This window comes from Tursiops truncatus, chromosome 1, assembly GCF_011762595.2.
Source record: "Tursiops truncatus isolate mTurTru1 chromosome 1, mTurTru1.mat.Y, whole genome shotgun sequence".
NCBI lineage: Eukaryota > Metazoa > Chordata > Mammalia > Artiodactyla > Delphinidae > Tursiops > Tursiops truncatus.
Window position 1 is genome coordinate 73,911,157 of NC_047034.1, and position 21,745 is coordinate 73,932,901.

At 39.7% G+C, this 21,745-nt stretch overlaps 3 long non-coding RNA genes across 3 annotated transcripts; all 3 read left to right on the top strand.

Annotated features, from left to right (window-relative positions):
- The first annotated feature begins 240 nt into the window (after positions 1-240).
- Positions 241-2,122, top strand: LOC117312701 (uncharacterized). The gene is made up of 2 exons (XR_004527167.2): positions 241-773; positions 1,527-2,122. It is a non-coding gene; the product is annotated as an uncharacterized lncRNA (long non-coding RNA).
- A 4,550-nt stretch (positions 2,123-6,672) lies between these two features.
- LOC117312702 (uncharacterized) lies at positions 6,673-9,150 on the top strand. Its single transcript, XR_004527168.2, has 2 exons — positions 6,673-7,800; positions 8,555-9,150. It is a non-coding gene; the product is annotated as an uncharacterized lncRNA (long non-coding RNA).
- Positions 9,151-13,192: 4,042 nt separating this feature from the next.
- LOC117312703 (uncharacterized) lies at positions 13,193-16,143 on the top strand. The gene is made up of 2 exons (XR_004527169.2): positions 13,193-14,794; positions 15,548-16,143. It is a non-coding gene; the product is annotated as an uncharacterized lncRNA (long non-coding RNA).
- Positions 16,144-21,745: the final 5,602 nt, after the last annotated feature.

Genomic DNA, 21,745 nt, shown 5'->3' on the forward strand with positions numbered 1-21,745 from the left:
AGCTGATTGGAATTATGGTAGACGAAACTACGCTCCTAGTGAATTCCTTGTAGCCGGAAGTGAAACAGATTTACAAAGTTCATAAGAATGTGACTGCTGGATGTTATTAATTTGAAGGAGCAAAACAGTGAAAGGGCGTCCCTAGAGGTGACCACTTTACTAAACGTATTTCAGTATCACGGTGGGAAGTCATCAGAGATGATCCGCAACCTTCCCTCAGCCCATTTTAGAAGAGGAGAAGAGACTTCACTTAGCAAGCCATGGATCAAGAGGAAATGTATTATAAGAGGGGCTTGAGATAAAGAGAATGGTGTCACCAGGTAGCCAGGCCTTTCTCAAACCAGTATGCACAATAAAATGGCCACCAGTTCAAGTGCAACTAGGCAGGCACTTTTAGAAGTCAAGGAAGGTGAAAGATAGAAAAGGGTCATCTTCCCCAATCAAGAAACGGAACGTTTGTCTGCAAGTTAGAGGAGCTTCAAAATCCTCCCACTGCCATAAACCACTGAAACGGAGAGCTAAGGCAGGGACTCTGTGAGTCATGAGAACATAATCTAGTGAGGAGATCCTGGCGCAGGACATTTCCTGTTTTCAGAGTCCCTGCCAAGCCAGTTATGGATGGATTTGCATTTGGTTGGGAAATGACTGAACCAGTCCAGTTTTGGTAGCTCCGCTTCCCCCTGGGTGGGGCAGCAAACACCAATAAAAAGGGCCTCTGCTGCACGACAGCTATCCTCCTGCTACTCGAGTTCTGATTGACTTTGGCGAACCTGGTGAGTATGATTCTTCAGTTCAACTTTGTTCTCGGGCCCCCGAATGTTGAGTTTATGCTGGAGACCGCAAATTTGATGGGTCCAAAGTTATGATCAAGGGTACAATGTTACTTAGTGGATGGGAACTTGGAATCTGGGCACAATGTTATATTGTATTTACTAGATTTCTGATACCTAGTTTGAATTCCTCTATTGAACAAGAAATTAAAAGGAAATTTTGACATGAAGGGATAAAGAGTAAAGTATTTACCTTTTTCTGTGCCTTTCTGTTGGACCTCTGCTGTGATTTCAGAGGCGTTAATCTTAGAAGGTGTGATGCCCTTACATTCATCCTGATTGCCCTTTGCTTTGTACATAAGTAATCGTGTCGGGACCTCATGAGAAAAAATGGTGATAGAAATTGCTTGTGAGTTTGCCCAGGATTTTAGAACTTGTGATGGCCTTTTTTAAAGATGAGGTTTTCATTAAAAAAAGAAGAACAAAGAAACCAAAAGAGAAAACACTGCTGGTTTCTTTTAAAAAAAGATATTTTCTTTGGAAATGTTGTATGAGAAAAGAGAAGGTTGTCTCTGGGCTGATGAATAGATTTGCTAAAGAACGAGAGAGAAGTCAGAAATTCATTAAAAGGTATTAAAGAGATTAACACCCATTTTTAGAGATTGGAGAGATCCTGTCTATTTGAGTTGTCAAAGCTTTGGGTCTTCTCTCTGAAGGAATTCCTTCTGGTGAACATGGTCATATACTTTCTTTCAGATATTAAGACTCCAGAAAGATGTCTTCTCAAGAGCAGCAGTGCAAGCAGCAGTGCAAGATACCTCCAGTGTGCCCAACAAAGTGCCCTGATCCTTGCTCACCTAAAAAGGGTACAGACCCTTGCCAACCTATAAAGTGCACTGAGAAATGCACTCCTGTGCCACCTCCCGAGCAATGCCAGCAGAAGTGCCCACCCAAGAACAAGTAACAGCTTCAGGTTTTATCTGCCTCTGGAAAGGATAAGGACAATCAGCTCATCTAGTTCCACAGCTCCATCTTCATCTTCTCTTCAAAGCCTATCATGGATACAGGAGAAGCTTTCCACCCTTCAGCCTGCAGTGTGCGTGTGGGGATTCCTGACGGTCAGAGGTTTCCTATCTGAGTCTGCTATGCTGCTTCCCTCTGGGAGGTATCCGAAAAAGCATCCCAGAGCCTCAGAGGGAAGAGCAGTATCTCTCCTCCTGAGCGCCCTCTGAGGATTCTCCCACTGTCTTCTGTGTGTGTCTGTCATCTAGGCAGCGGTTTCTGCCAGATGAGCAATTGTTACTTATCCTCCATTTCCTGAATAAAATACAATTTTTTTTGTGATGGTAAAAGTATTTTGTTTCTTTGAAAACCCGCTTTTAGCAATATCATATCATAATTTTGGTTGATTTCTATCCTTCTTCGATCCAAATTTCAGGCTCTCACAACCAGTGTTATGTGAATTTTGAGTTATATCGATGATTATTTGTATATAATTTCAAATCCAGGTTATTTTCTTAATTATTGCTTGATTGATTTGAGGAACAAATTATTTAACTCCTCAGAAGTTCAATCCCTTTACTAAAATGTGGGGAAAATCACCTTTACAGTGCCAACTGGCTTAGGCATAAAATTTACATGAATGTGTGTAATTCAGTTGCCACAATGCTGGGCACATAATTAGCACTTTGTGAGGTGGCAAGTCATCATTATCTCTGTCATCATCACTGTCACCACCATCACCATGTTTGCTCTAGCAGGAAAGAGGCTCAGACATACCGAGCACAGCACATACGGAGATTCTTAAAGGATATTACACTTTCATATTCTGTGTTCCTTTTCTTTTCCAACTTAACTGTATTTATAACATCATGTGACACATTAATGCTTTGGGAAATTATTGGGATATTCTGCATAAAATTATAGTAGTTCTGAATTCATGGGTAGTACAAATAAAGGGAAGTGTAAAGGGTCCTTGCCAGGCAAAGTGCTGCCTGCTCTCCATGTGCACAACACGTTCTTCTTACTGCAAAACTCAACAACCTCAGTGTCTTATTACATTTTCTCACGTCTGAAATTACTTTCCTGACCGATTTGACCCCACTTTGGGGGGACACTTGGGTTTCCAATGTTTATCTAGATTTACAAAATGACTGTTGCTATGCAACTTGTTTTCTAAGTGTATAGCTTACAGATCCAGTAAGCCGTGAAAAGGGTTGTGTTCTTTAAGCATATCTCTTCTTGTGGTCCTAGAAGTAAAGGAGTCCAAGATGCCAGAACTGCAGGAAAAAAGAAGATGTCCAGATTACTGCCCAACGCTTATCAGACTATTACATGAGGGAGAAATCAACACTGATATTTGGGAGTTGTCTCTCCTCTAGCTAGTGTTATTTGACTTGGCACAGAAATTACTCTTTGAGGTGGGAGGCTTCTATAAAAAATCTTAAAATTATGGCATTGGCTTAGAGTCTGGAGGTGGTTGGCAAGGAATCTGATATTGGAATCCATAAATGTGGTGATACATTTGATTCAATGGCAAAATGTTTGCAGTAATGGTTGTCCATGGTATTCTGAGATGCAGACCAAATATTGGTCACTTGTTGATTTGACCAGGGTATTTCAATTAATGTATGTTCAGAAAAAAATTTCCGGTTGGCAGGTCAGAAATAAAAAAAATATGGAAAGAAAAGAATAGCCCAGATATTCAGAAGCTTGATGAATTAGGAAACTCAACACTTGTAAGCCCTAAAGTGTAAGATATGTGATTAGAAGTGGTTTTGAACTTGAAGTCCAATTTCAGTTGACTGTAACAAGAGAGAAAAGAGACAGAAGTGGTAGTCTATCCACCTGTGTGTCAGGGAGCCTCATGGTAGTTGAATTATGTTCAGGGATCAAGGCAGGAATTTAATCAGGCCAGAAAATTACTTCCAGAAGAGGACCTGAGTGAGGTCCCTGGGACAGAGAAATGATTGGAAGAATGAATTATGTCAGGTGTCTAATAAGCTTTTGAGGGAATTGACAACTAAATAAAGTATGTGCCAAAACAAAAAAAGACTGATTTTTCAAGAATTGTAACGACTTTCCAGCCCTCCTTTCCCCACTTTCCACACTACCTACTTCGGATGTGGTCAGTATAGGTGACTAGAAGGGATTATCCACTGTGAGGTGGATACAAGGCCCGCAGAGAAGAATTGTTAAGGGAAGCTCTCTCAGAGAGTAGTATCAGAGCCTAAGAGAGGCAAGGAGGACAAGGAACACAAAGATTCTGAAACTTTCTTACGGTTTTGTAGGATGGTTTTTCTTTCACCTTTTCCATCTGGTATTATTGAGGTCGTATTGACAAATTAAACTGGACATATTTGTGGTGCATAATGAGATGATTTGACATATGTGTACTTTGTGCAGTGATTACCACCATCAGTCACTTAATACATTAATCACTTCACCATTAACTATTTAAATATGCCTATGTCCGTGTAATTGTGTGTGTGTGTGTGTGTGTGTATGTGTGTGTGTGTGTGTGTGCGTGATGAGAATGCTTAGGGTGTATTTTCTGAGCAAGTTTCAACTACACAACTGAGTGTTATTAACTAGACTCACTATGATGTTCCGTAGACTCCCAGAGCTTCTTCATCGTATGATGCAGGTTTGTACCCATTGTCCAACATCTCCTCTTTTGCCGAACCCCTCAGCCCCTGCTGACCACCACTCTAGTCTCTGTTTCTGTGACATCTTTGAGTTTGGAAACACATTCCTAAATAAACAATGGCTCGAAGAAGAAATAACAAATAAATTGAAAATACTTTGGGATGAATAAAAATGCAAATAAAACGTAGAAGACCTTTAGGGATAAATGTGATGCAGTGCATAGAGAGCAACTAACGGCTGGAGGCATCTATGTTGCAAAAGATAAAGGATCTCAGATCAGTAAGCTGAAAGACATGTATGCATGTCTGTGGGTTTATGAAAAGAGAAAACACCTAACACTAAATAGAGCAAAATATAAGCAGTGATTTTTCTTGGCAGTTTATTAGATGTGTTCATTTTTGAACAACTTTATGTTTTCCCAATTATATATTATATACTGTAATTTCATTTTTATAGCCATTTATTATAATATTTAAATGGTTTATAGTAGTGAAGATGTGGCTGAGCTTGAGAGAAAGGTTAGGTCCTGGTCTTCTGGCACATGCTTATCTGGTGACTCTTCTCAAGTCTCAAGTGTCTCCTCTTTCTCTTCCTCTCCTCTTCATTCTCCTCTTCTTCCTCCTTTTCCATTATAAAATGACATTCCTAAGAAGCTTCCTGATTAATTGCCCAAGACACATTACTAGGCCAGTTCTTCCTTCAGACTGCAGGTAGAATATGAAAGATAGGAAAGGATTATTACTAAATGCATGAGCAACATGTCAGAGTCCCAACTTGGATGGTTATGTTGTATATATGGGGCAGTGAAGGTAATATGGCAGGTTGAGGGTTCTGGAGGGTTGAAAAGGAAGACTGAGAATAAACAGTGAAAACCTTTTCATATTACTGTCTTCAAAGCCATAAAACATGTTTGGAAAGAGCAGAAGAAAGCAAGTATTTCATATGAGCCCTAAGTCCATATTTCATCTAGATTTCAGACCTTAGAGCTCTGATCTTCTCTCCACTCCCAACCCCACTCTCAATCACTTATATGTGATGCTGTGAGTCTTAAATGGTATCTTATATCTATTTTTGGTTTCACACAATTGAAACCTGATATTTACTTATGGAATACAAGGGATTTATTTCCTGATAAAGGAATTTTAAGCACACGACGGCACTCTAGGGCAGTGTTCATGTCAGGTGAGAGGGACATCCTGATTCCATGAAACATGTGTTCCCACATTCCACAGTAATATAAAGTGAGAGTTGCAACTTTATTTCTAAACCAGACAGGGCCCTTCACCAGCCACGGCCCATCACGAGAAGCTTCAGTGCCCAAGGGGACAGCAGAGAAAAGAGTAGTGCTCAGGTCCAGGAGAGAAGAGAGGAACTGTAGAAGAACTCTTGACAGCTGAATCTCTGAAAAGGTAGAAATAAGGTATTTGGAGAACATGCTAGGGCACTGGTTCCTGAACTTCAGTTATTTTCTAAAAGTTCATTATATTTGTCATAATTCCACATCAGAGGTGTCATGTAACAGTAGTATTTTTTACTTTAACTTCACTTTATAATAACTTTGAAATGTTTTAATTTAATTGACCATACGTAATCTTGTACATGATAAGCCAGATGAAATATTCAAATTAAATATTGCAAGGTATAAATATATATATATATATATATATATATATATATATATATATATATATAAAGAGAGAGAGAGAGAGAGAGAGAGAGAGAGAGAGAGAGAGAGAAATGTGTTACCGAAAGTGAGAGACAGTGTGAGAGAGAGAGAAAGAGAGAGAGAGAGAGAGAGAGATTGAGAGAGAGAGAGAGATTACAAAGTTTGGTAAACTCAAAATCTGCAGAGCTGAAAGCCTGCTGGAAGCCCATCCAACAGGGTAATCGTCTTTTACCTCGGTGACGGTCAGCCTTGTTCTATTGAGGAGGTCAGTGGATTGGAAGAGCAATTCCCAGCTTAGAGAAGGCAACCGCCTTTACTCAGGCCACTGTTGTAAATAATACTCTCGTGCAAAACATCCTTACAGAAACACCCAGAATAATGTTTGACCAGATAACCGGGGACCATATGCCAGGGAAGCTGACCCATAAATTAACCGCCAAACCTTCCTTCCAGCACACTGACAAATTCTATGAAGAAAGTAGAGCAGGAAATAGGCTTATTTGACATATGTTCCACAGTGAGCAAATGGAAAGTGTAAAACGTAGGTTAAAATTTTAACAAACTTATTATTAATCATTAAGAAGTTGTATATGAATGGCAATGAACCTCAGTGACTGTATTTTTAATAAAGGGATATCAACTTTCTCTGGAATTTACCCCTAGACTTGATGTGAAACAAAACATGTATTTAAATAATTCGTAACTATTAAATACATATAAAATTAGTGACCTGAATGGCATTGCATATTAGATAGAGTTTTCCAAAAATTTCAAAGGGAAAGGAAGCCAGAATATTTAAACACTCCTCTGAGCTTTCTTCAAAAGTTGAAGAAATCCAAAGAGGTCCTTTGGGAGAAATAAGGTAAGAGCATGTGATATGTCACGTTTGGGAGGTATGAGTAAAAGGCTTGGTTTGTATTGTAAGTCTAGGTTCTGATCTGCCAGCTGATTGGAATTATGGTAGACGAAACTACGCTCCTAGTGAATTCCTTGTAGCCGGAAGTGAAACAGATTTACAAAGTTCATAAGAATGTGACTGCTGGATGTTATTAATTTGAAGGAGCAAAACAGTGAAAGGGCGTCCCTAGAGGTGACCACTTTACTAAACGTATTTCAGTATCACGGTGGGAAGTCATCGGAGATGATCCGCAACCTTCCCTCAGCCCATTTTAGAAGAGGAGAAGAGACTTCACTTAGCAAGCCATGGATCAAGAGGAAATGCATTATAAGAGGGGCTTGAGATAAAGAGAATGGTGTCACCAGGTAGCCAGGCCTTTCTCAAACCAGTATGCACAATAAAATGGCCACCAGTTCAAGTGCAACTAGGCAGGCAGTTTTAGAAGTCAAGGAAGGTGAAAGATAGAAAAGGGTCATCTTCCCCAATCAAGAAACGGAACGTTTGTCTGCAAGTTAGAGAAGCTTCAAAATCCTCCCACTGCCATAAACCACTGAAACGGAGAACTAAGGCAGGGACTCTGTGAGTCGTGAGAACATAATCTAGTGAGGAGATCCTGGCGCAGGACATTTCCTGTTTTCAGAGTCCCTGCCAAGCCAGTTATGGATGGATTTGCATTTGGTTGGGAAATGACTGAACCAGTCCAGTTTTGGTAGCTCCGCTTCCCCCTGGGTGGGGCAGCAAACACCAATAAAAAGGGCCTCTGCTGCACGACAGCTATCCTCCTGCTACTCGAGTTCTGATTGACTTTGGCGAACCTGGTGAGTATGATTCTTCAGTTCAACTTTGTTCTCGGGCCCCCGAATGTTGAGTTTATGCTGGAGACCGCAAATTTGATGGGTCCAAAGTTATGATCAAGGGTACAATGTTACTTAGTGGATGGGAACTTGGAATCTGGGCACAATGTTATATTGTATTTACTAGATTTCTGATACCTAGTTTGAATTCCTCTATTGAACAAGAAATTAAAAGGAAATTTTGACATGAAGGGATAAAGAGTAAAGTATTTACCTTTTTCTGTGCCTTTCTGTTGGACCTCTGCTGTGATTTCAGAGGCAGTTAATCTTAGAAGGTGTGATGCCCTTACATTCATCCTGATTGCCCTTTGCTTTGTACATAAGTAATCGTGTCGGGACCTCATGAGAAAAAATGGTGATAGAAATTGCTTGTGAGTTTGCCCAGGATTTTAGAACTTGTGATGGCCTTTTTTAAAGATGAGGTTTTCATTAAAAAAAGAAGAACAAAGAAACCAAAAGAGAAAACACTGCTGGTTTCTTTTAAAAAAAGATATTTTCTTTGGAAATGTTGTATGAGAAAAGAGAAGGTTGTCTCTGGGCTGATGAATAGATTTGCTAAAGAACGAGAGAGAAGTCAGAAATTCATTAAAAGGTATTAAAGAGATTAACACCCATTTTTAGAGATTGGAGAGATCCTGTCTATTTGAGTTGTCAAAGCTTTGGGTCTTCTCTCTGAAGGAATTCCTTCTGGTGAACATGGTCATATACTTTCTTTCAGATATTAAGACTCCAGAAAGATGTCTTCTCAAGAGCAGCAGTGCAAGCAGCAGTGCAAGATACCTCCAGTGTGCCCAACAAAGTGCCCTGATCCTTGCTCACCTAAAAAGGGTACAGACCCTTGCCAACCTATAAAGTGCACTGAGAAATGCACTCCTGTGCCACCTCCCGAGCAATGCCAGCAGAAGTGCCCACCCAAGAACAAGTAACAGCTTCAGGTTTTATCTGCCTCTGGAAAGGATAAGGACAATCAGCTCATCTAGTTCCACAGCTCCATCTTCATCTTCTCTTCAAAGCCTATCATGGATACAGGAGAAGCTTTCCACCCTTCAGCCTGCAGTGTGCGTGTGGGGATTCCTGACGGTCAGAGGTTTCCTATCTGAGTCTGCTATGCTGCTTCCCTCTGGGAGGTATCCGAAAAAGCATCCCAGAGCCTCAGAGGGAAGAGCAGTATCTCTCCTCCTGAGCGCCCTCTGAGGATTCTCCCACTGTCTTCTGTGTGTGTCTGTCATCTAGGCAGCGGTTTCTGCCAGATGAGCAATTGTTACTTATCCTCCATTTCCTGAATAAAATACAATTTTTTTTGTGATGGTAAAAGTATTTTGTTTCTTTGAAAACCCGCTTTTAGCAATATCATATCATAATTTTGGTTGATTTCTATCCTTCTTCGATCCAAATTTCAGGCTCTCACAACCAGTGTTATGTGAATTTTGAGTTATATCGATGATTATTTGTATATAATTTCAAATCCAGGTTATTTTCTTAATTATTGCTTGATTGATTTGAGGAACAAATTATTTAACTCCTCAGAAGTTCAATCCCTTTACTAAAATGTGGGGAAAATCACCTTTACAGTGCCAACTGGCTTAGGCATAAAATTTACATGAATGTGTGTAATTCAGTTGCCACAATGCTGGGCACATAATTAGCACTTTGTGAGGTGGCAAGTCATCATTATCTCTGTCATCATCACTGTCACCACCATCACCATGTTTGCTCTAGCAGGAAAGAGGCTCAGACATACCGAGCACAGCACATACGGAGATTCTTAAAGGATATTACACTTTCATATTCTGTGTTCCTTTTCTTTTCCAACTTAGCCTGTATTTATAACATCATGTGACACATTAATGCTTTGGGAAATTATTGGGATATTCTGCATAAAATTATAGTAGTTCTGAATTCATGGGTAGTACAAATAAAGGGAAGTGTAAAGGGTCCTTGCCAGGCAAAGTGCTGCCTGCTCTCCATGTGCACAACACGTTCTTCTTACTGCAAAACTCAACAACCTCAGTGTCTTATTACATTTTCTCACGTCTGAAATTACTTTCCTGACCGATTTGACCCCACTTTGGGGGGACACTTGGGTTTCCAATGTTTATCTAGATTTACAAAATGACAGTTGCTATGCAACTTGTTTTCTAAGTGTGTAGCTTACAGGTCCAGTAAGCCGTGAAAAGGGTTGTGTTCTTTAAGCATATCTCTTCTTGTGGTCCTAGAAGTAAAGGAGTCCAAGATGCCAGAACTGCAGGAAAAAAATGATGTCAAGATTACTGCCCAACGCTTATCAGACTATTACCCGAGGGAGAAATCAACACTGATATTTGGGAGTTGTCTCTCCTCTAGCTAGTGTTATTTGACCTGACACAGAAATTACTCTTTGAGGTGGGAGGCTTCTATAAAAAATCTTAAAATTATGGCATTGGCTTAGAGTCTGGAGGTGGTTGGCAAGGAATCTGATATTGGTAGCCATAAATGTGGTGATACATTTGATTCAATGGCAAAATGTTTGCAGTAATGGTTGTCCATGGTATTCTGAGATGCAGACCAAATATTGGTCACTTGTTGATTTGACCAGGGTATTTCAATTAATGTATGTTCAGAAAAAAATTTCCGGTTGGCAGGTCAGAAATAAAGAAAAATGGAAAGAAAAGAATAGCCCAGATATTCAGAAGCTTGATGAATTAGGAAACTCAACACTTGTAAGCCCTAAAGTGTAAGATATGTGATTAGAAGTGGTTTTGAACTTGAAGTCCAATTTCAGTTGACTGTAACAACAGAGAAAAGAGGCAGAAGTGGTAGTCTATCCACCTGTGTGTCAGGGAGCCTCATGGTAGTTGAATTATGTTCAGGGATCAAGGCAGGAATTTAATCAGGCCAGAAAATTACTTCCAGAAGAGGACCTGAGTGAGGTCCCTGGGACAGAGAAATGATTGGAAGAATGAATTATGTCAGGTGTCTAATAAGCTTTTGAGGGAATTGACAACTAAATAAAGTATGTGCCAAAACAAAAAAGACTGATTTTTCAAGAATTGTAACGACTTTCCAGCCCTCCTTTCCCCACTTTCCACACTACCTACTTCGGATGTGGTCAGTATAGGTGACTAGAAGGGATTATCCACTGTGAGGTGGATACAAGGCCCGCAGAGAAGAATTGTTAAGGGAAGCTCTCTCAGAGAGTAGTATCAGAGCCTAAGAGAGGCAAGGAGGACAAGGAACACAAAGATTCTGAAACTTTCTTACGGTTTTGTAGGATGGTTTTTCTTTCACCTTTTCCATCTGGTATTATTGAGGTCGTATTGACAAATTAAACTGGACATATTTGTGGTGCATAATGAGATGATTTGACATATGTGTACTTTGTGCAGTGATTACCACCATCAGTCACTTAATACATTAATCACTTCACCATTAACTATTTAAATATGCCTATGTCCGTGTAATTGTGTGTGTGTGTGTGTGTGTGTGTATGTGTGTGTGTGTGTGTGCGTGATGAGAATGCTTAGGGTCTATTTTCTGAGCAAGTTTCAACTACACAACTGAGTGTTATTAACTAGACTCACTATGATGTTCCGTAGACTCCCAGAGCTTCTTCATCGTATGATGCAGGTTTGTACCCATTGTCCAACATCTCCTCTTTTGCCGAACCCCTCAGCCCCTGCTGACCACCATTCTAGTCTCTGTTTCTGTGACATCTTTGAGTTTGGAAACACATTCCTAAATAAACAATGGCTCGAAGAAGAAATAACAAATAAATTGAAAATACTTTGGGATGAATAAAAATGCAAATAAAACGTAGAAGACCTTTAGGGATAAATGTGATGCAGTGCATAGAGAGCAACTAACGGCTGGAGGCATCTATGTTGCAAAAGATAAAGGATCTCAGATCAGTAAGCTGAAAGACATGTATGCATATCTGTGGGTTTATGAAAAGAGAAAACACCTAACACTAAATAGAGCAAAATATAAGCAGTGATTTTTCTTGGCAGTTTATTAGATGTGTTCATTTTTGAACAACTTTATGTTTTCCCAATTATATATTATATACTGTAATTTCATTTTTATAGCCATTTATTATAATATTTAAATGGTTTATAGTAGTGAAGATGTGGCTGAGCTTGAGAGAAAGGTTAGGTCCTGGTCTTCTGGCACATGCTTATCTGGTGACTCTTCTCAAGTCTCAAGTGTCTCCTCTTTCTCTTCCTCTCCTCTTCATTCTCCTCTTCTTCCTCCTTTTCCATTATAAAATGACATTCCTAAGAAGCTTCCTGATTAATTGCCCAAGACACATTACTAGGCCAGTTCTTCCTTCAGACTGCAGGTAGAATATGAAAGATAGGAAAGGATTATTACTAAATGCATGGGCAACATGTCAGAGTACCAACTTGGACGGTTATGTTGTATATATGGGGCAGTGAAGGTAATATGGCAGGTTGAGGGTTCTGGAGGGTTGAAAAGGAAGACTGAGAATAAACAGTGAAAACCTTTTCATATTACTGTCTTCAAAGCCATAAAACATGTTTGGAAAGAGCAGAAGAAAGCAAGTATTTCATATGAGCCCTAAGTCCATATTTCATCTAGATTTCAGACCTTAGAGCTCTGATCTTCTCTCCACTCCCAACCCACTCTCAATCACTTATATGTGATGCTGTGAGTCTTAAATGGTATCTTATATCTATTTTTGGTTTCACACAATTGAAACCTGATATTTACTTATGGAATACAAGGGATTTATTTCCTGATAAAGGAATTTTAAGCACACGACGGCACTCTAGGGCAGTGTTCATGTCAGGTGAGAGGGACATCCTGATTCCATGAAACATGTGTTCCCACATTCCACAGTAATATAAAGTGAGAGTTGCAACTTTATTTCTAAACCAGACAGGGCCCTTCACCAGCCACAGCCCATCACGAGAAGCTTCAGTGCCCAAGGGGGCAGCAGAGAAAAGAGTAGTGCTCAGGTCCAGGAGAGAAGAGAGGAACTGTAGAAGAACTCTTGACAGCTGAATCTCTGAAAAGGTAGAAATAAGGTATTTGGAGAACATGCTAGGACACTGGTTCCTGAACTTCAGTTATTTTCTAAAAGTTCATTATATTTGTCATAATTCCACATCAGAGGTGTCATGTAACAGTAGTAGTTTTTACTTTAACTTCACTTTATAATAACTTTGAAATGTTTTAATTTAATTGACCATACGTAATCTTGTACATGATAAGCCAGATGAAATATTCAAATTAAATATTGCAAGGTATAAATATATATATATATATATATATATAGAAAGAGAGAGAGAGAGAGAGAGAGAGAGAGAGAGAAATGTGTTACCGAAAGTGAGAGACAGTGTGAGAGAGAGAGAAAGAGAGAGAGAGAGAGAGAGATTGAGAGAGAGAGAGAGATTACAAAGTTTGGTAAACTCAAAATCTGCAGAGCTGAAAGCCTGCTGGAAGCCCATCCAACAGGGTAATCGTCTTTTACCTCGGTGACGGTCAGCCTTGTTCTATTGAGGAGGTCAGTGGATTGGAAGAGCAATTCCCAGCTTAGAGAAGGCAACCACCTTTACTCAGGCCACTGTTGTAAATAATACTCTCGTGCAAAACATCCTTACAGAAACACCCAGAATAATGTTTGACCAGATAACCGGGGACCATATGCCAGGGAAGCTGACCCATAAATTAACCGCCAAACCTTCCTTCCAGCACACTGACAAATTCTATGAAGAAAGTAGAGCAGGAAATAGGCTTATTTGACATATGTTCCACAGTGAGCAAAATGGAAAGTGTAAAACGTAGGTTAAAATTTTAACAAACTTATTATTAATCATTAAGAAGTTGTATATGAATGGCAATGAACCTCAGTGACTGTATTTTTAATAAAGGGATATCAACTTTCTCTGGAATTTACCCCTAGACTTGATGTGAAACAAAACATGTATTTAAATAATTCGTAACTATTAAATACATATAAAATTAGTGACCTGAATGGCATTGCATATTAGATAGAGTTTTCCAAAAATTTCAAAGGGAAAGGAAGCCAGAATATTTAAACACTCCTCTGAGCTTTCTTCAAAAGTTGAAGAAATCCAAAGAGGTCCTTTGGGAGAAATAAGGTAAGAGCATGTGATATGTCACGTTTGGGAGGTATGAGTAAAAGGCTTGGTTTGTATTGTAAGTCTAGGTTCTGATCTGCCAGCTGATTGGAATTATGGTAGACGAAACTACGCTCCTAGTGAATTCCTTGTAGCCGGAAGTGAAACAGATTTACAAAGTTCATAAGAATGTGACTGCTGGATGTTATTAATTTGAAGGAGCAAAACAGTGAAAGGGCATCCCTAGAGGTGACCACTTTACTAAACGTATTTCAGTATCACGGTGGGAAGTCATCAGAGATGATCCGCAACCTTCCCTCAGCCCATTTTAGAAGAGGAGAAGAGACTTCACTTAGCAAGCCATGGATCAAGAGGAAATGCATTATAAGAGGGGCTTGAGATAAAGAGAATGGTGTCACCAGGTAGCCAGGCCTTTCTCAAACCAGTATGCACAATAAAATGGCCACCAGTTCAAGTGCAACTAGGCAGGCAGTTTTAGAAGTCAAGGAAGGTGAAAGATAGAAAAGGGTCATCTTCCCCAATCAAGAAACGGAACGTTTGTCTGCAAGTTAGAGAAGCTTCAAAATCCTCCCACTGCCATAAACCACTGAAACGGAGAACTAAGGCAGGGACTCTGTGAGTCGTGAGAACATAATCTAGTGAGGAGATCCTGGCGCAGGACATTTCCTGTTTTCAGAGTCCCTGCCAAGCCAGTTATGGATGGATTTGCATTTGGTTGGGAAATGACTGAACCAGTCCAGTTTTGGTAGCTCCGCTTCCCCCTGGGTGGGGCAGCAAACACCAATAAAAAGGGCCTCTGCTGCACGACAGCTATCCTCCTGCTACTCGAGTTCTGATTGACTTTGGCGAACCTGGTGAGTATGATTCTTCAGTTCAACTTTGTTCTCGGGCCCCCGAATGTTGAGTTTATGCTGGAGACCGCAAATTTGATGGGTCCAAAGTTATGATCAAGGGTACAATGTTACTTAGTGGATGGGAACTTGGAATCTGGGCACAATGTTATATTGTATTTACTAGATTTCTGATACCTAGTTTGAATTCCTCTATTGAACAAGAAATTAAAAGGAAATTTTGACATGAAGGGATAAAGAGTAAAGTATTTACCTTTTTCTGTGCCTTTCTGTTGGACCTCTGCTGTGATTTCAGAGGCATTAATCTTAGAAGGTGTGATGCCCTTACATTCATCCTGATTGCCCTTTGCTTTGTACATAAGTAATCGTGTCGGGACCTCATGAGAAAAAATGGTGATAGAAATTGCTTGTGAGTTTGCCCAGGATTTTAGAACTTGTGATGGCCTTTTTTAAAGATGAGGTTTTCATTAAAAAAAGAAGAACAAAGAAACCAAAAGAGAAAACACTGCTGGTTTCTTTTAAAAAAAGATATTTTCTTTGGAAATGTTGTATGAGAAAAGAGAAGGTTGTCTCTGGGCTGATGAATAGATTTGCTAAAGAACGAGAGAGAAGTCAGAAATTCATTAAAAGGTATTAAAGAGATTAACACCCATTTTTAGAGATTGGAGAGATCCTGTCTATTTGAGTTGTCAAAGCTTTGGGTCTTCTCTCTGAAGGAATTCCTTCTGGTGAACATGGTCATATACTTTCTTTCAGATATTAAGACTCCAGAAAGATGTCTTCTCAAGAGCAGCAGTGCAAGCAGCAGTGCAAGATACCTCCAGTGTGCCCAACAAAGTGCCCTGATCCTTGCTCACCTAAAAAGGGTACAGACCCTTGCCAACCTATAAAGTGCACTGAGAAATGCACTCCTGTGCCACCTCCCGAGCAATGCCAGCAGAAGTGCCCACCCAAGAACAAGTAACAGCTTCAGGTTTTATCTGCCTCTGGAAAGGATAAGGACAATCAGCTCATCTAGTTCCACAGCTCCATCTTCATCTTCTCTTCAAAGCCTATCATGGATACAGGAGAAGCTTTCCACCCTTCAGCCTGCAGTGTGCGTGTGGGGATTCCTGACGGTCAGAGGTTTCCTATCTGAGTCTGCTATGCTGCTTCCCTCTGGGAGGTATCCGAAAAAGCATCCCAGAGCCTCAGAGGGAAGAGCAGTATCTCTCCTCCTGAGCGCCCTCTGAGGATTCTCCCACTGTCTTCTGTGTGTGTCTGTCATCTAGGCAGCGGTTTCTGCCAGATGAGCAATTGTTACTTATCCTCCATTTCCTGAATAAAATACAATTTTTTTTGTGATGGTAAAAGTATTTTGTTTCTTTGAAAACCCGCTTTTAGCAATATCATATCATAATTTTGGTTGATTTCTATCCTTCTTCGATCCAAATTTCAGGCTCTCACAACCAGTGTTATGTGAATTTTGAGTTATATCGATGATTATTTGTATATAATTTCAAATCCAGGTTATTTTCTTAATTATTGCTTGATTGATTTGAGGAACAAATTATTTAACTCCTCAGAAGTTCAATCCCTTTACTAAAATGTGGGGAAAATCACCTTTACAGTGCCAACTGGCTTAGGCATAAAATTTACATGAATGTGTGTAATTCAGTTGCCACAATGCTGGGCACATAATTAGCACTTTGTGAGGTGGCAAGTCATCATTATCTCTGTCATCATCACTGTCACCACCATCACCATGTTTGCTCTAGCAGGAAAGAGGCTCAGACATACCGAGCACAGCACATACGGAGATTCTTAAAGGATATTACACTTTCATATTCTGTGTTCCTTTTCTTTTCCAACTTAACCGTATTTATAACATCATGTGACACATTAATGCTTTGGGAAATTATTGGGATATTCTGCATAAAATTATAGTAGTTCTGAATTCATGGGTAGTACAAATAAAGGGAAGTGTAAAGGGTCCTTGCCAGGCAAAGTGCTGCCTGCTCTCCATGTGCACAACACGTTCTTCTTACTGCAAAACTCAACAACCTCAGTGTCTTATTATATTTTCTCACGTCTGAAATTACTTTCCTGACCGATTTGACCCCACTTTGGGGGGACACTTGGGTTTCCAATGTTTACCTAGATTTACAAAATGACTGTTGCTATGCAACTTGTTTTCTAAGTGTATAGCTTACAGATCCAGTAAGCCGTGAAAAGGGTTGTGTTCTTTAAGCATATCTCTTCTTGTGGTCCTAGAAGTAAAGGAGTCCAAGATGCCAGAACTGCAGGAAAAAAGAAGATGTCCAGATTACTGCCCAACGCTTATCAGACTATTACATGAGGGAGAAATCAACACTGATATTTGGGAGTTGTCTCTCCTCTAGCTAGTTTTATTTGACTTGGCACAGAAATTACTCTTTGAGGTGGGAGGCTTCTATAAAAAATCTTAAAATTATGGCATTGGCTTAGAGTCTGGAGGTGGTTGGCAAGGAATCTGATATTGGAATCCATAAATGTGGTGATACATTTGATTCAATGGCAAAATGTTTGCAGTAATGGTTGTCCATGGTATTCTGAGATGCAGACCAAATATTGGTCACTTGTTGATTTGACCAGGGTATTTCAATTAATGTATGTTCAGAAAAAAATTTCCGGTTGGCAGGTCAGAAATAAAAAAAATATGGAAAGAAAAGAATAGCCCAGATATTCAGAAGCTTGATGAATTAGGAAACTCAACACTTGTAAGCCCTAAAGTGTAAGATATGTGATTAGAAGTGGTTTTGAACTTGAAGTCCAATTTCAGTTGACTGTAACAAGAGAGAAAAGAGACAGAAGTGGTAGTCTATCCACCTGTGTGTCAGGGAGCCTCATGGTAGTTGAATTATGTTCAGGGATCAAGGCAGGAATTTAATCAGGCCAGAAAATTACTTCCAGAAGAGGACCTGAGTGAGGTCCCTGGGACAGAGAAATGATTGGAAGAATGAATTATGTCAGGTGTCTAATAAGCTTTTGAGGGAATTGACAACTAAATAAAGTATGTGCCAAAACAAAAAAGACTGATTTTTCAAGAATTGTAACGACTTTCCAGCCCTCCTTTCCCCACTTTCCACACTACCTACTTCGGATGTGGTCAGTATAGGTGACTAGAAGGGATTATCCACTGTGAGGTGGATACAAGGCCCGCAGAGAAGAATTGTTAAGGGAAGCTCTCTCAGAGAGTAGTATCAGAGCCTAAGAGAGGCAAGGAGGACAAGGAACACAAAGATTCTGAAACTTTCTTACGGTTTTGTAGGATGGTTTTTCTTTCACCTTTTCCATCTGGTATTATTGAGGTCGTATTGACAAATTAAACTGGACATATTTGTAGTGCATAATGAGATGATTTGACATATGTGTACTTTGTGCAGTGATTACCACCATCAGTCACTTAATACATTAATCACTTCACCATTAACTATTTAAATATGCCTATGTCCGTGTAATTGTGTGTGTGTGTGTGTGTGTGTGTATGTGTGTGTGTGTGTGTGCGTGATGAGAATGCTTAGGGTCTATTTTCTGAGCAAGTTTCAACTACACAACTGAGTGTTATTAACTAGACTCACTATGATGTTCCGTAGACTCCCAGAGCTTCTTCATCGTATGATGCAGGTTTGTACCCATTGTCCAACATCTCCTCTTTTGCCGAACCCCTCAGCCCCTGCTGACCACCACTCTAGTCTCTGTTTCTGTGACATCTTTGAGTTTGGAAACACATTCCTAAATAAACAATGGCTCGAAGAAGAAATAACAAATAAATAGAAAATACTTTGGGATGAATGAAAATGCAAATAAAACGTAGAAGACCTTTAGGGATAAATGTGATGCAGTGCATAGAGAGCAACTAACGGCTGGAGGCATCTATGTTGCAAAAGATAAAGGATCTCAGATCAGTAACCTGAAAGACATGTATGCATGTCTGTGGGTTTATGAAAAGAGAAAACACCTAACACTAAATAGAGCAAAATATAAGCAGTGATTTTTCTTGGCAGTTTATTAGATGTGTTCATTTTTGAACAACTTTATGTTTTCCCAATTATATATTATATACTGTAATTTCATTTTTATAGCCATTTATTATAATATTTAAATGGTTTATAGTAGTGAAGATGTGGCTGAGCTTGAGAGAAAGGTTAGGTCCTGGTCTTCTGGCACATGCTTATCTGGTGACTCTTCTCAAGTCTCAAGTGTCTCCTCTTTCTCTTCCTCTCCTCTTCATTCTCCTCTTCTTCCTCCTTTTCCATTATAAAATGACATTCCTAAGAAGCTTCCTGATTAATTGCCCAAGACACGTTACTAGGCCAGTTCTTCCTTCAGACTGCAGGTAGAATATGAAAGATAGGAAAGGATTATTACTAAATGCATGGGCAACATGTCAGAGTACCAACTTGGACGGTTATGTTGTATATATGGGGCAGTGAAGGTAATATGGCAGGTTGAGGGTTCTGGAGGGTTGAAAAGGAAGACCGAGAATAAACAGTGAAAACCTTTTCATATTACTGTCTTCAAAGCCATAAAACATGTTTGGAAAGAGCAGAAGAAAGCAAGTATTTCAGGTGAGCCCTAAGTCCATATTTCATCTAGATTTCAGACCTTAGTGCTCTGATCTTCTCTCCACTCCTGACCGCACTCTCAATCACTTATATGTGATGCTGTGAGTCTTAAATGGTACCTTATATCTATTTTTGGTTTCACACAATTGAAACTTGATATTTACTTATGGAATACAAGGGATTTATTTCCTGATAAAGGAATTTTAAGCACACGATGGCACTCTAGGGCAGTGTTCATGTCAGGTGAGAGGGACACCCTGATTCCATGAAACATGTGTTCCCACATTCCACAGTAATATAAAGTGAGAGTTGCAACTTTATTTCTAAACCAGACAGGGCCCTTCACCAGCCACGGCCCATCACGAGAAGCTTCAGTGCCCAAGGGGGCAGCAGAGAAAAGAGTAGTGCTCAGGTCCAGGAGAGAAGAGAGGAACTGTAGAAGAACTCTTGACAGCTGAATCTCTGAAAAGGTAGAAATAAGGTATTTGGAGAACATGCTAGGGCACTGGTTCCTGAACTTCAGTTATTTTCTAAAAGTTCATTATATTTGTCATAATTCCACATCAGAGGTGTCATGTAATAATAGTATTTTTTTACTTTAACTTCACTTTATAATAACTTTGAAATGTTTTAATTTAATTGACCATACGTAATCTTGTACATGATAAGCCAGATGAAATATTCAAATCAAATATTGTAATGTATAAATATATATATATATATATATATATATATATATATATATATATAGAAAGAGAGAGAGAGAGAGAGAGAGAGAGAGAGAAATGTGTTACCGAAAGTGAGAGACAGTGTGAGAGAGAGAGAAAGAGAGAGAGAGAGAGAGAGAGAGATTGAGAGAGAGAGAGAGATTACAAAGTTTGGTAAACTCAAAATCTGCAGAGCTGAAAGCCTGCTGGAAGCCCATCCAACAGCGTAATCGTCTTTTACCTCGGTGACGGTCAGCCTTGTTCTATTGAGGAGGTCAGTGGATTGGAAGAGCAATTCCCAGCTTAGAGAAGGCAACCGCCTTTACTCAGGCCACTGTTGTAAATAATACTCTCGTGCAAAACATCCTTACAGAAACACCCAGAATAATGTTTGACCAGATAACCGGGGACCATATGCCAGGGAAGCTGACCCATAAATTAACCGCCAAACCTTCCTTCCAGCACACTGACAAATTCTATGAAGAAAGTAGAGCAGGAAATAGGCTTATTTGACATATGTTCCACAGTGAGCAAAATGGAAATTTTAAAACATAGGTTAAAATTTTAAGAAACTTATTATTAATCATTAAGAAATTGTATATGAATGGCAATGAACTTCAGTGACTGCATTTTTAATAATGGGATATCAACTTTCTCTGTAATTTACCCCTAGACTTGATGTGAAACAAAACATGTATTTAAATAATTTGTAACTATTAAATACATATAAAATTAGTGACTTGAATGGCATTGCATATTAGATAGGGTTTTCCAAAAATTTCAAAGGGACAGGAAGCCAGAATATTTAAACACTCCTCTGAGCTTTCTTCAAAAGTTGAAGAAATCCAAAGAGGTCCTTTGGGAGAAGTTAGGTAAGAGCAGGTGGTATGTCACGTTTGGGAGGTATGAGTAAAAGGCTTGGTTTGTATTGTAAGTCTAGGTTCTGATCTGCCAGCTGATTGGAATTATGGTAGACGAAACTACGCTCCTAGTGAATTCCTTGTGGCCGGAAGTGAAACAGATTTACAAAGTTCATAAGAATGTGACTGCTGGATGTTCTTAATTTGAAGGAGCAAAGCAGTGAAAGGGGGTCCCTAGAGGTGACCACTTTACTAAACGTATTTAAGTATCACGGTGGGAAGTCATCGGAGATGATCCGCAACCTTCCCTCAGCCCATTTTAGAAGAGGAGAAGAGACTTCACTTAGCAAGCCATGGATCAAGAGGAAATGCATTATAAGAGGGGCTTGAGATAAAGAGAATGGTGTCACCAGGTAGCCAGGCCTTTCTCAAACCAGTATGCACAATAAAATGGCCACCAGTTCAAGTGCAACTAGGCAGGCAGTTTTAGAAGTCAAGGAAGGTGAAAGATAGAAAAGGGTCATCTTCCCCAATCAAGAAACGGAACGTTTGTCTGCAAGTTAGAGAAGCTTCAAAATCCTCCCACTGCCATAAACTGCTGAAACGGAGAGCTAAGGCATGGACTCTGTGAGTCATGAGAACATAATCTAGTGAGGAGATCCTGGTGCAGGACACTTCCTGTTTTCAGAGTCCCTGCCAAGCCAGTTATGGATGGATTTGCGTTTGTTTGGGAAATGACTGAACCAGGCCGGTTTTGGTAGCTCCACTTCCCTCTGGGTGGGACAGGAAACCCCAATAAAA